Genomic DNA, 12276 nt, shown 5'->3' with positions numbered 1-12276 from the left:
AAAAATTTGTGACTTTTGTATGCCAGCAAACTGCTGTACAGCCTTCCCCTCAATCTGCTTACAAACATTTAAATCTATTTTATGGATAAAAATATGTGGCAGCAGAGTCTTAAAATAGTCATACACATTACTAAAGACTATCAAAAGCAACTGGTACTACAATCTGACTGTATGGGATATATATAAGTATTGATAGTCAATGCTCCCAGATAAGTCTGCCAAACACTATTTCCTATCTGTTAAGCTATTTAAAACGTGTATCTATTTCCTGCTTCTCCATCCCCCTTGTCACAACACCTCGCTGTCATCAGCCCTACCCACAACCATACGTGGAAGTTACAAGTGAGTTCTGCACAAGCATTGACTAAAATCCCATAGTGTAATGATCACAGGATACATAATAGACTCTCATCTGATGCATTTTCCCTCCAGTTTACTACCAACAACCTTTGGTCCAATTCCATTTCTAATCCACTTCCAAAGCTTAGCTTACAGGTATTTAAAGTCTTACTGCAGAGAGATCACACGATCATAAGCCATTTCCTTCAGGATTTAAGGAGGTGTTCACATATACAGTACATCTTTATGTGTCACTCTAAATTTGGATGAGATCCTTTTCAGTCCCGGCATGTGCCCCTGTGTACAGGCTGAAGCCCAGAAAGACATGATGGGGGGGATTTATCAAAACCTGTGCCAAGGAAAAGTTGCCCAGTGGCAACCAATCAGATGGCTTCTTTCATTTTATATAAGTAATCTGATTGGTTGCTATGGGCAACTAGGCAACTTTTCCTCTGGACAGGTTTTGATAAACCTCCCACTATGGGTCTATTCACACAGCAGCATTTCCACTTGCGGAATTCCACCTCAAATTAAAGCCCATAGACTTCTATGGGATTCTGCATTCCCATTCACACTTCTGAATTTCCACAAGGGGGAGATTTATCGAAACCTGTCTGGAGGAGTTGCCCAGTTGCCCATAGCAGCCAATCAGATCCCTTCTTACATTTTTCAGAGGACATTTTTTTATGCTATGGGCAACTTAGCAACTTTTCCTCTGGACAGGTTTTGATAAATCTCCCCCTATGTGTCCAGCAGCCCCACAGAACACCTGAGCTACACCTTCTTTATTCTACATCCATACCGGAACTCCCAATGGTTCTCTTGGTTGAAAGGATACAAATTCATTGACAGAACATTATGCACTCATGCAACTTCAATAGATATCAGAGGAACACAGCTACTACCCTCCTCCAATACACAAGCACGCTAAGCCTGCTCAAGAGGGTGTGCATTTCTAATAGGGAAAAATAAAAGTATGACAGACTGACAGTACAATAGCAAGTGCCCATCTTGTTGAATGAGCCTTCAAACTACTCAATTATCTTGCAAGCCAGGCCACACAAACAATCGCTGGATCATTCCTGTTAACCTTTTAAGGGCTATCCAGGATTAGAAAAACAAACCTGTTTTATTCCTAAAACAGCACCACACCTGTCTTCAGGTTGCAGGTGGAACTGCCCCTCAGGTCCAAATGAATGGTGCTGTTTTTGAAAGAAAATAGCTCTGTTTTTCTATAACTGTATAATTTCTGGACAATTAAATCATTGTCATCCGCACAGCCCCCATTTGCCGTCTATGGAGACTGAGCATATCCAAGCAGTCCTAGCCCAACTGATCGGGATATCGCCTGCTGTGCACGGAATATCCGTCTGGAACTTTTCTAGCCATAACTTTCATCATCTGAATGGGCCCTCACTGCTCGAGGTTCAAGAAGCTACACTGAACTTAACATTTCTGCACTGACCCCAACTTCACGGACATACTGGAGCCATCTTAGTTTTTTAAATTTTTTTTTATCAAGGGGCAGTCAGCTCTGCAGCGAAGCTTTGTGTAACCGTTTCTAAGAAGCTAACATGCTGCAAATAGCATATAAAAGCCCTTTACGGAATTATCTTGTAAAACTTAAAGCTTTACTAAAGACACTGCTCAAAAAAAATAAAGGGAACACTTAAACAACACAATGTAACTCCAAGTCAATCACACTTCTGTGAAATCACACTGTCCACTCAGGAAGAAACACTGATTGACAATCAATTTCACATGTTGTTGTGCAAATGGAACAGACAACAGGTGGAAATTATAGGCAATAAGCAAGATACTACCAATAAAGGAGTGGTTCTGCAGGTGGTGACCACAGACCACTTCTCAGTTCCTAAGCTTCCTGGCTGATGTTTTGGTCGCTTTTGAATGCTGGCGGTGCTTTCACTCTAGTGGTAGCATGAGATGGAGTCTACAACCCACACAAGTGGCTCAGTTAGTGCAGCTCATCCACGAAGGCACATCAATGCAAGTTGTGGCAAGAATGTTTGCTGTGTCTGTCAGCGTAGGGTCCAGAGCATGGAGGCGCTACCAGAAGACAGGCCAGTACATCAGGAGACATGGAGGAGGCCGTAGGAGGGCAACAACCCAGCAGCAGGACCGCTACCTCCGCCTTTGTGCAAGGAGGAGCAGGAGGAGCACTGCTAGAGCCCTGCAAAATGACCTCCAGCAGGCTACAAATGTGCATGTGTCCACTCAAACGGTCAGAAACAGACTCATGAGAGTGGTATGAGGGCCCGACATCTACAGGTGGGGGTTGTGCTTATAGCCCAACACTGTGCAGGACGTTTGGAATTTGCCAGAGAACACCAAGATTGGAAAATTCGCCACTGGTGCCCTGTGCTCTTCACAGATGGAAGCAGGTTCACACTGAGCACGTGACAGACGTGACAGAGTCTGGTGACGTATATAATCCTTAGAGAATCATCAATTAGGCTCAGATAATATTTAAAAAAAAAATTTTATTACTCAAAAAATAAAGTGTTAAAAAAAAAAAAATTGTGCTAGGGTGGGGGAATAGGATACAGGTGAATCCCTACACTGGGGTCCCTACCTAACTAGGCAGAAATCTCCTAATACTTAATGTGGATAGGGTTGGGAACAAAAAAGTAAAAAAGTAACATATACAATACACATAGACACAAATCCGCGGACCTCTCTTTCCAACGCGTTTCGTCCACAGGTTCTTAGGGCTCATCAGGGAGTGAGAGGAGGCCACAGTAGAATACACATAGCATTGATATTAATCAGATATTCTAAAAACACAATAGCACATAGCAGTTCATGATCATATTGATGATGTTAGTGATGTAAGTGCAGCAAGATATAAGGTCAAAGGCAGAAAGGGATAGATTGTAGTCGGATAGGACTAGAGTGTGTTTTTTTTTAATATATATATGCACAAATAAATACATAGACCAGTGTATAGAACAAATACAGCAGGTAGGTAGCAGTAAGAGGGTAGATATAAATAAAATCCAAGAGAATGGCATAAATCGCCAATGTTGATGCATATCAGTCTCTTGAGATGGAGTGCTGCCCACAGGTGTAATGACTTTTGTAGAACCCTCAACCACACCAATCTTATAATAACAAATAAAGATATATAATGTCCAGATTACTAGGCATATCGTCTATGAGACCGTGTCCCCAAATATGTAGGGCAGAGATAAGATGAAAATAAACCGGCACCAGACCAATGATGGCAACTGTGTATTAAGATACACTGGTTATATACGCAGGCAGCCAAAGTAAAGCTAATACATTGGTCATCAGGGCTTGATCAGCTAGGATAATGGAGAGCCAGTCATGGCTGCCAGTGAGCCCGAGGACAATTTCACCTCACCAATATATATATATATATATATATATATATATATATATTATTTTTTTTTTTTTTTTTTTTTTTTTTTTTTTTTTCGAAGCATATGTTATGGAAAACTAAAAAAGGTATCATTACAACGTACAATTGGTTTTGTAAAAAAAACAAAAAACAAAAAAAAAACAAGCCCTTATATGAGTCTGAAGATGGAAAAATAATTATTATAGGGAGTTATTATTGGGCGAGAAAGAAAGAAAAAACGAGAGTGTAAAACGAAAATTGGGGGACAAGTAGATTGGGCTCTGTTTTAGTCCCTTGGGCAAGTAGTTTTTTTTTATTTTCTTTTATTTCCACACCCCTGTTTCTCAGAAGTCTCTATGAACCATATACAAGATGGCTCAAAGCTTGCACAACCTGCTTTAGCAGTGATGGTGGAAAATTATTCTTAGGTATCGTACAGTGAATACATTCTGTAATGTAAAAGCCACTTCATACCTGCCCAGACTGGAACCCACCAAATCTTTCAGCTATGGGCATTGACCTGGCCAGGAAGCCACAGGAAAATAGCCGTCATAAACTAGAATAATGCGAGCTCTGTCAGGACCTAGGCCGCCGAACTAGAACTAAAAAATTACAGGAAAAATGGGACATCAAGAACATTAACTTTTGGCTGAAGTATAACTTTCCTCCCACTCAGGAAAATCCTCCCCTGACGTCACAATGCCACCATTTTCTGCTCCTCCTGCTGGAAACACACTATTTGCACTAGAAGCAATAAACAGGACTGTAAAGATCACAGTGCACATTTAACCAATGCACTGCCAGTGGTGCCGCCAGTAATGAGTCTATGATATTAGTAAAGCGGCCTGGTTTCATCTGATCACATACAATTTTGGAAGAATGTACAAATAAGGTCGCTTAAGGATATTTGTACAGTCATGAAAAGACGTGTTCCTGGCATGAAAATGGTGCATGTGACTAACAAGATGAGCAGATCAAGATCAGAATGGCTGCACCCTTACTGAAAAACAGCGGCCTGGGAAGGTCTGATCAATACATGTACGGCCAGATGTAGCCCTGTTTAGAATACATCCTATGCATTACTGAAACAGTATGACTGATGGGGGTCAGTCAACTTAGAGGGTACCTGTCATTAGAATGCAGATTGATCTGAACACATGTTCTAGAACAGGAGGAGCTGAGCAGAGATATATGTATATATATATATATATATATATATATATATATATATATAGTTTATGGGAAAACATTCATTCATTTTAATGTCTGTTCATTCTGTCGCAGTGGGCGGTCCTAATCAGTGATTGACAGATACCTGTATACACTCTAATACAGATTGGCGCCACCCACTAGAGTTCTAAACCCAGAGATTTGCATGAATGAAATGCACGTTATACAGAATCTTTTCCCACAAAACTACATATCAATTTCTATAACATAACGCCTGCAGAAAAGACTGCATTTTTAGCATGAGAGGTTCCCTTTAATATATGAATATATAGCGCTATATTCGCAATATCCGTGAACTTGCAAATATGCGGTATTCGCCATAAATATTCGCATTGCGAATATTCGTGCCTAACACTAGTCTTTATCTAGTGATCCCCAACCTGTGGCTCTTCAGCTGTTGCAAAACCACAACCCCCAGCATGCCCGGACAGCCGAAGGCTGTCCGGGCATGCTGGGAGTTGTAGTTTTGCAACCATTGGAGAGGTACAGATTGGGGAACAGTGATCTATATGCTCACATAGAGGCCCCAGGGTGACTGGGTGTGTCATAGGGTGGGGGTCCAGTACAGATATAGGGGGATATTTGTCAAACCCTGTCCAGAGGAGAAGTTGATGAGTTGCCCATAGCAACCAATCAGATCTCTTCTTTCATTTTTGAAAGGGCCTCTGAAAAATGAAAGAAGTGATCTGATTGGTTGCTATGGGCAACTCAGCAACTTTTCCTCTGGATAGATTTTCATAAATCTCCCCCATAGGGTGCACCAAGGCCTAAGCCAGGAGCGGGGGGCACTTCACTTTTTATGTGTCAGCTATTAAGGGTCCTAAGGGGGTCCAGATCATACTACAATGGCATTCAATCACACTTTATATCTGCCTGTCATCCATTGCCCAGAAGTGTTACCTGAGGTCACGATACTGCCATACTAACACCAGCCTGAAGAACGAGGAGCCTAGTGATAAGGGTCTCCATAGGGCTGGGTAGCGGGAAGAGCCTGGCACACTACACGGGACATGCCAGGGCACTGCGGGGGTGACCAGGACAGGCAGCAGTAACGCCAGTGCCCATGTGTGTGAGAACGGGCAGAGCACAGGGCGAGCCCCGGGCATGGCACCTACCTGCAGGGAAACTGTGCGAGCAGCGGCCGAGTCTCTGGGCGCTTCCTCCGGCTCTGTCCTGCGACTACTCCTCTGTGCAGAAGGAAACGTCTCGGAGGAGGAGACAGGGATCCCGCCCCGTGTGTACAGGACATACATGTCAGGATCCTGCCGCCCATGGAAACACTGACGAGGCTGCGACTGTGGAGTTTCACCTATGTCATGGGGGTGCATGTGTGTCACCTGTCTATAGCCTGCTTATATGTCTCCTAGGGGCCCACAGACAGTGCTGGGCCCCCACCTACCGAGCTGAGTCCCAATATGCCGAGCTTGGCCCCAAAATGCAGTGCTGAACCCCCCACATACCAAGATGAGCCCCAATATACAGTGCTGGGCCCCCACATACCGAGATGGGCCCCAATATACAGTGCTGGGCCCCCACATACTGAGCTGGACCCCAACATACCGAGATGAGCCCCAATATACAGTGCTGGGCCCCCGCATACCGAGCTGGACCCCAACATACCGAGATGAGCCCCAATATACAGTGCTGGGCCCCCGCATACCGAGCTGGACCCCAACATACCGAGATGAGCCCCAATATACAGTGCTGGGCCCCCACATACCGAGCTGGACCCCAACATACCGAGATGAGCCCCAATATACAGTGCTGGGCCCCCACATACTGAGCTGGACCCCAACATACCGAGATGAGCCCCAATATACAGTGCTGGGCCCCCACATACTGAGCTGGACCCCAACATACCGAGATGAGCACCAATATACAGTGCTGGGCCCCCACATACCGAGTTGGACCCCAACATACCGAGATGGGCCCCAATATACAGTGCTGGGCCCCCACATACTGAGCTGGACCCCCCACATACCGAGCTGGGCCCCAATATACAGTGCTGGGCCCCTGCATACCAAACTGGACCCCAACATACTGAGATGGGCCCCAATATACAGTGCTGGGCCCCCGCATACCGAGCTGGACCCCAACATACCGAGATGGGCCCCAATATACAGTGCTGGGCCCCCACATACCGAGCTGGGCCCCAATATACAGTGCTGGGCCCCTACATACCGAGCTGGGCCCCAATATACAGTGCAAGGTCCCCCACATACCAAGCTGGGCTCCCACATACAGTGATGGCCTCCCACATACAGAGCAGCCCTCCACTACAGTACAGAAGGTTTTCATGAATGGTCCCATTGACTTAAGGACCAAGCCCATTTTCACCTTAACCCCTTAAGGACCAATACAAATAAACCTGTACGCCCCTGAAAGACCAGGCCTGTTTTTTCAAATCGGGGATGTCTGTTTTATTAGAGAATAACTCTGGTAAAGTTTTGCCAATCACGATAATTCTGACATTGTTTTTTTGTCACAAGTTGTCCTTCATGTACATAGTAAAAGTAAGCCGATATCATTTGTAGTTTTTTTTTTACAATGCAAAATTTTTTTTTGCTATTTTAACACTAATAGGTTGCATATATTTATACTTACTGACCAAATAGTTTATGAAACTTATACTTTCAGATGTCTACTTTATTTTGACAGCATTTGTTTTGTTATTAATTTGCATTTTAAATTAGTTACAACAATTTAACTTGAAATTTTGAAAATTTGAAAAGTACATCTTTTTTTTTTATGTGCTTTGCAAGGTTTGCAGAAATTTGAAGGTGGTAGAACATATGAACACCCCCCAAATGACCCCATTTTAAAAACTAGACTCCTCAAGGTATTCGCTAGGGGGTACAATGAGTATTTTAACACCATAGTTTTTTGACAGGAATTATTACAAAGTCAGTGTTAAAAATTCGAAATTTGCATTTTTTCACTAATGCATCATTTGTGCGACATATTGTTTGTACATCACTTCTGATATTGAAAGAAATGCACCCTATATTTTATTAAGCTGCTCGGCACGTGTTTGGAAGTATCCCCACTTAGGCCATATTTGGTTCCTTGGCCGCGTGGTAGGAGCCAGAAGGAGAGGAGCACCATTTGGCTTTCAGGGCATCATTTTAGGCCGAATGGATTATAGGCCACACTTCATGCCTGCAAAGGGTTTTAGCTGCCAGAACCATACAGAACCCCACAAGTGACCCCATTTTGGAAACTACACCCCCTAAAGTATTCATCTAGACAAAAAGGGAGTACATTGAGTCCTTTTTGTGTGGCTGGAATGGTTACAAAATCAGTGGAAAAATTTAAATTTTCTTTTTTTTTTCACAATTGCATCATTTGTGGGACATATTTTTTGTACATTGCATCTGAAAAGTTAAAAATGTGCCCCATATTTTATTACGCTGTTTGTCCCGTGTTCGGTAATACCCCTGCTTAGACCATATTTGGTTGCATGGCCACATGATGGGACCCAAAAGGAGAGGAGCACCATTTGGCTTTCAGGATATCATTATACATATTATAGGCCGCACTTCATCTTGCAAAGCATTCTAGCTGTCAGAACAATACGCACCCCCAGAAGTGACCCCATTTTCGAAACTACGCCCCCTAAAGTATTCACCTAGGGCAAAAGTGAGTACATTGAGCCCTTATTGTGTGGCTAGAATTATTTCAAAGTCAGTGGAAAAAATAGCAATTAACTTTTTTTCCCACAAATTCTTTATTTGTGGGACATCATTTTCGCTTTGAAATGGAGGAAATACGCCCCATATTTTATCACCCTGTTCGTCCTGGGCTGGGCAGTACCCCTACTTAGGCCATATTTTGTTGCCTGACCGCCTGGTAGGACCAAGAAGGAGAGGAGCCCCCTTTGGCTTTCAGGGCATCATTATATGAATAGTCCCCATTCATACTGCATTTCTGGGATGTCAATGTATATTGCAGCAGTCTTATTCAGAAATAAATAGAGCTGCTACAGTATACGTCAGCATCACTCTTTTTGACGTAATGCTGACGGATACCTCTAACAATGCACAAACGCGGTATGAACGGGACGCAGTGTAGGGGCACAGAGCACATCCGCGGCTTATTTCACACTGCGGATGCCCCCGGCAGCAGTCACAAGGGGCGAGATCACTGCTGCGGCTGGGTAGCTCAGTGTGTCCGCTCATGACTGCCGACGGGAAATCCGCCGCTATGAGTGGAAACACAAAGCTACCTAGTCGCAGCAGGGAGCTGATTATCGTGACTTCTGGCGGGCATCTGCAGCATGTAATATGCTGCGGATGTACGCCGTGTGATCCTTTACATTATGCATTTTTATTTTTGATTATATTTATTTAATAAATGTATTTTTTTTACACTTTTACATTTTTTTTTACACTTTTTACACTTTTTTTTTACATTTATTGTCTTTACACTTTCTTTTTTACACTTTTATTTATTTTATATTTTTTTACACTTTTTTTTAATGCTTTGGAATACTTAGTATTCCAAAGCATTGCAGTTATATGCTGTCTGACAGTTTTACACTAGCAGGCAGCATATCAGGACGTGCCTCAGGCACGTCCTGTCAGGCAATAACCGGGGCAGACCTGGGGGTCCTAGTAAAGACCCCCGGCTGCCCAGGTAAGCAGCAGCACCCTGCGATAGTTGCGGGGTGCTACAGGAGAGAGACAGAGGGAGCCCCCTCCCTCTGTCAAAACTCCTTACAGCTCGCGGTCGCTTCCGCCCGCGGCTGTAAGGATTAAACTGCTGGGACCGAAGTTTTCTTCTGTCCCGGCAGTAACGCAGGTCCCCGCCCGCCGGGGATTACACAGGGAGCCCCCTCCCTCTGTCATAACACTTACAGCCCGCAGTCACTTCCGACCGAGGCTGTAAGGGTTAAAATGCCGGGACTGAAGTTTACTTCAGTCCCGGCATTTCGGCAGGGTCCCGGCTGTGTGTTACAGCCGAGTCCCTGCTGCGATCTCGTGGGTGCACTGGGCAGCACCCATGAGAGCCATGGACGAGTATACACGTCCTAATGGCTGAACGTGCATTCAGCCTGGACGTGTATACATGTCCATGGTCCTTAAGGTGTTAAAGGGGTTCTCCGGTGCTTAGACATCTTATTCCCTATCCAAAGGATAGGGGATAAGATGCCTGATCGCGGGAGTCCCCCCGCTGGGGACCCCCATGATCTTGCACACGGCACCCTGTTTGTAATCAGTCCCCGGAGCGTGTTCGCTCCGGGTCTGATTACTGTCGATCACGGGGCCGGCAGCGTGTGACGTCACGCCTCCGCTCCTGTGTGACCTCACGCTCCGCCCCTCAATGCAAGTCTATGGGAGGGAACGTGATAGCTCCCGTAGGCTTGCATTGAGGGGCGGAGGGTGACGTCACACGGGGGCAGAGGCGTGACGTCACACGCCGTCGGCCCTGTGGTCGCCGGTAATCAGACCCGGAGTGAACACGCTCCGGGGACTGATTACAAACGGGGTGCCGCGTGCAAGATCACGGGGGTCCCCAGCAGCGGGACTCCCGCGATCAGGAATCTTATCCCCTATCCTTTGGAAAGGGGATAAGATGTGTAAGCACCGGAGTACCCCTTTAAGGAACAAAGCATTTTTTGCACATCTGACCACTGTCACTTTAAGCAGGTAGGAATTAAAAACGGGGTGCTCTCTCGTGTGGTGTTGCAGTAACGAGTGGACAAGGATCCACCACCTCACCTGTAGTGTCATACTGAGGGCGCTTTCACACTATAAAAATGCACCCGTTATGAACGCCCGTTATAAAAAGAGGGGAAATCAGCATTTATACGGCCGGTACAAAATCACTAACAGCTATTAGAAAATCCCATTATAGTCTAATGGCCGTTTTAACCCGTTATCGCCTGTTATTAATAACGGCCATTATTTTGTGACAGGCAATAGTAATGGAAGAATTAGTGCATGCACTATTTCTCCCATTCATTCGCCCGTCACAAAATAACGGCCGTTATTAATCACAGGCGATAACGGGTTAAAACGGCTATTAGAAAAATCCCACAGACTATAAAGGGATTTTCTAATAGCCGTTAGTGATTTTGTACCGGCTGTATAAATGCCGATTTCCCCTCTTTTTATAACGGGTGCATTTTTATAGTGTGAAAGCACCCTGACCTGTTGGAATTGTGCATAAGAGCAAGCACAACACTGTGATAGGTATGGGGTGGAGTAGATATGTGCAGTTTGCAGCTCGATCTCCCCTATGCGTATCCCCAATGTGGAGACTGGATGAACAGAAAAAAGTGGGGAATCTGTAGAAGGAAGGAACTCAGGACGCCACAGTTGCACAGGACGATTTATTGGAATAAAAGATTTTAGATAACGCATTTTGGCGCCGGCACGGACCTTCCTCAGGTCCACAAACAATTAAATAGATGCGTCCTGAAGTTGTCAGAACCTATAGGGTTAAAAGGCCCTGACAGGTCCTTTGTTTGCTTTTGTTGCCAGGTTACACCTAGCTGTCTAGCTGGTCAGTTGACCGCTTGAGAGCACCTGTGAGTTGCCTATTTAACCTGGCAGTTGGCTCTCAGTCAGCGCCTGTGAAAGAGTCTTTTTGCTCCAGTAGCTAGTGTGTATTCCTTGTTTCTCCTGTATACCCGGAATCTTTGACTTTTGGCTTTCATCTCGACTGCTCTCTGGTATTAGCGACTTGGTAATTTGACTTCTCCTGGCTTTGACACGGTTAGTTTGACTCTGGACTATTGTGTGAGTGTGTAGTCGTATTTAGTTAGTCTGTTATCCCACTGTTCCCGGACCTAGTTAGTGTCATTGTAGTTTATTATTTTGACTATTACGGCCCTCACGTATACAGGAAGGGACTGTCTTTGTGATTACGGACCTGTCGTTTAGGGCAGGTACGTAAGTAGGCAGGGATAGGGGAGCGGGCGAGATTAGTGTGCACTCCTTCCCTGCCCATACGTGACAGAAGTATTTGCTGTGCATTGGTGACATGCCACCAATGCACAGCAAATACTTCAGGACACATCTATTTGTTTGTGGACCTGAGGAAGGCGTGTGCCAGTGCCGAAATGCGTTGTCCAAAATCTTTTATTCCAATAAATTGTCCTGTGCAACTGTGGTGTCCTGAGTTCCTTCCGTGCTAGCAGTAGTGCTCTACAGATTCCCCACTTTTTTCTGTTCATCCTGACTTTAAGCATTAATAACTCTGGGATGCTTTTACTTATGAATTTGATTCCGAGATTGTTTTTTGTGACATATTCTACTTTAACATAGTGGTAAAAATTCCCAAATTTCATGAAAAATGTAAAAATTTTGCATTTTTCTAAC

At 44.7% G+C, this 12276-nt stretch overlaps 1 protein-coding gene across 4 annotated transcripts in view; it reads right to left on the bottom strand.

Moving 5' to 3' along the window:
* ANXA11 (annexin A11) overlaps nt 1-6171 on the bottom strand; it is a 54794-nt gene extending 48623 nt beyond the window's left edge. For 3 of the 4 annotated variants that reach the window (XR_008846521.1, XM_056531381.1, XM_056531385.1), the window contains exon 1: nt 6067-6171. The gene's annotated coding sequence lies outside the window, so the exon portion shown is untranslated. Of the gene's footprint in view, nt 1-5851; nt 6031-6066 lie in introns of those variants that run through there. The other variant, XM_056531383.1, reaches the window with a different exon arrangement.
* Between the last annotated feature and the right edge of the window lie 6105 nt (nt 6172-12276).

Source organism: Hyla sarda, chromosome 7 (assembly GCF_029499605.1).
Source record: "Hyla sarda isolate aHylSar1 chromosome 7, aHylSar1.hap1, whole genome shotgun sequence".
In the NCBI taxonomy this organism is placed as follows: Eukaryota; Metazoa; Chordata; class Amphibia; order Anura; family Hylidae; genus Hyla; species Hyla sarda.
Note: the sequence above shows the minus strand (reverse complement) of the source record. Positions and strands in the feature narration are given on the sequence as shown.